Source organism: Arachis ipaensis, chromosome B10, assembly GCF_000816755.2.
Source record: "Arachis ipaensis cultivar K30076 chromosome B10, Araip1.1, whole genome shotgun sequence".
In the NCBI taxonomy this organism is placed as follows: domain Eukaryota; kingdom Viridiplantae; phylum Streptophyta; class Magnoliopsida; order Fabales; family Fabaceae; genus Arachis; species Arachis ipaensis.
The window spans coordinates 32,337,293-32,340,422 of record NC_029794.2 but is presented as its reverse complement, the minus strand read 5'-3'; positions in this window follow the sequence as shown (position 1 = coordinate 32,340,422).

Here is a 3,130-nt window from a genome sequence, read left to right as displayed (position 1 = left end):
AATAATTTATAAATAACTAAGTATTTAATTTTTAGGAATCAGGGGTATTACATCCTATTTTACCTATAAAAATTTTTGTCCTTGAAAATTATTACATTGAAATAAATTCAAATTCAAATCAAAGAAAATAAGGTCCACAAAAAGAAGAGATAAACAGAGATACATAGAGACAATAAGATATGGTTGGAAAATAATCAAATCATATTCTGAGAAGGTCCAAAACAAGAATTCCAATGAGGATAATGAAAAAAAAACTGGAACGAGTTCGTGTAGCACGAATAAAGAGAATACGTTGAAATGAATCCTTAAAATATAACTTCTAACGCTTCCAAACCCCGTTATTTGCTTAACCTATTACTTATATTATGATAATCCATTAGTGTTCCCATATGCATGAATCATTAGTATTAAGTTGGCCAGACCTAATACCATGAGAGATGCAACGATCGACTAACAACATTAATTAATAGACAATCATGCATCTGAAACTCAAATTCTTGTCACTAAGACAAGTTCTATTGCATGACAGACACTCAGAGTATGCAGTAAAGTATAGTTAGTCATTCTCAAGGCACTAACAGGAACAAACTGTTCTGATACCATAATGTAACACCCTTACTTTTAGCACCTCATGATCGCACTAAAAGTCCAAGCGCTACTTACCTATATTCCTTTAATTATATACTATGTTTATTTAATATTGAGTCTTTGCGAGTACAAATTGATAGTTTAATTAAGAAAACGGAAAGGTTTTACTTTTAATCACCTAATCACAAAGATATATATATATAGACTTATTTTAAGATTCTCAAATACAAGTCATATCCCCTCTAAAAATAAAATATAATAAACGATGAGGGAAAAATAAAATCTAAGAACTTAACTCGTGAGTATAATCTTCTATGCTCCTGAAACTCTACACTAAACCTTCGAACCTATAGCTGAAAGGGGTGGAGATAGAGGATAAGAACTGAGGAATTCTTAGTAGGGTCGGAGTTAGAAGTTAAGTCCATTTTGCCATTATTAACCAACCGCAACTAACAGCAGAACACTTATAAACATAAATAATAAAAGAAAACAGAAGTCAATCAGTCATGCAGCACACACACACACACAATCACAGAGTTACATAACACAGAGATATGCGCAAACAAGCTTTATGCATGTCTAGTCCTATCGCAGGTAATGAGCTCATTTGTCGGTTTCGACCCGCACCTGACGCAATCCAACTCGCAAGTCGGATAAGGCATTCCAGCGACATAACCTCTGCAAGTTTCTAGTTCTTACAGGCGTTGATTCTCCAGCTGAAGTATGTCGAACATGACCTCTGCAAGTACTTGCAGGTGCTGATTCTCCAGCTAAAGCATGTGACCCCTTCTCCTGGAAGCCATTCTATATTTATGAACGTCCCTGTACAATCAAAAACAAAGCCCACGACTTATTAACATTTATTCTTCGGCACCTTAACCATACTATCGTCACCCTCTTGTGACCTTTTCATAATCACACATACCGATTTATCTTCTCCGTTTCTTTTAAAACCAAAACCACCTCTTTGTGACATTCACCAAAACCTTTAAAACAATTTCACGTAAACTAATTCTTCTTTCAAAAGACAAAGAAAAACCATTTATTAGTTTAACCTCTCAGCAAGGCCTCTAGACTTTAGGGGAGCAACAACCAATCTCATTTTCTTAAGTTCGTTAGAAATCCTTAATAATCATTGTTTTCTTAAATTGCATTAATCAAATAAAGTTTCTAAATCAAATCAAAACTAAATCATACAAATCAAGAGTTCCGAACCAATTTCAAAACAAAAACCAACCCCAATTTCATCCGTAAAACCAATTCTTTAACTTTTTTCAAGACGTCGCAAAACGAAATCATTCAATCAAAATTCAATTACTTTTAAAGTTCACTTAAACTCCTCTAAATGAAATTCTTAAGTCAAATTCAAAACATAAGCCCTTTTCATATTTTAAATCAACCTTAAAACATAATACTTTTTTAAATAATTTAAAATCGTAAAATAACTATTTTCTGAATAAATCAAAAATTAAATAATACAATTTCTCAAATCCAATCTTTTTCTAAATAACATTTCAAACAAAGTCTTAAATTTTATAACAAAATTTCGGCAGCATCTCCCCTAAAACTCGAACTTTGTCACCCTTCTCAGGTCCTATCCAAACAATTTTTCAAACTCTTTCAAATAATACAATAAATCAAAACCATTTCTAATATCAAAATATTTATAAAATCAAACCAATTAAAAATTCAACCGCTTCCAAAATCAAACCATTTTTATATCTCAAATCAAGTCATCAATTCATCAATTTATTTCTTATTAAATCTCAATGTCATCATCAAATCTCACAAAGTCCACTTGATCACCAACAACATTCCAGCCCCGAATTTATCAAAATAATTTGGTTCTTGGCTGTACTTAAACTGACTGAACCCCAAACTAATCACAAATATCAATATATCACAAAAATTCAACATAAATTAAGTTAAATTCAATCAACAATCAATCACAACATCAATTCACTTATTCAATACACATTTATTCGTTGAGAATTTATCGAAACCCTACCTCCGTGCATAAATCACAACAACAGAATTTTCGGAGGAGCTTTCTGACCGAGCTATTAAAGAGAAAAACGTCAGAAATCGTTTGTGCCTCCTAAAATTCCAATTGGCCGAACTCAAGAGGAAGGGAAACTACGTCACCGTCAGCTTTCACCAAACAAAAGTGATGCCAACGTGTAAAGAGGAGGATACAAACATATTTATCGAATTAAATTTTTTATTGGAGTTACGAATCTCAAGAAATTGAAGTCGGAATTTTGGTAGGAGTTATAATTTTCTTCCATGCAAGCTTCGGACTCTCTCCCTTATTTTCTTTCTTCTTGTTCGGTGGTAATAAGAAAGAAATGAAGAATGATAATGGATTATTAATGTTATAAAAGAAATATGTGTCAATTATGTATATATATGCTTATATATAAATAAGGCACGTTTAGCTTATTCTTTAATGGCTTAATAAGCCAAAAGAAAGGAATAAAGGAAGTTAATATTAAATAATAATACTAATCAAGTATCATAATTCCATTAAATAAAGGGTCAG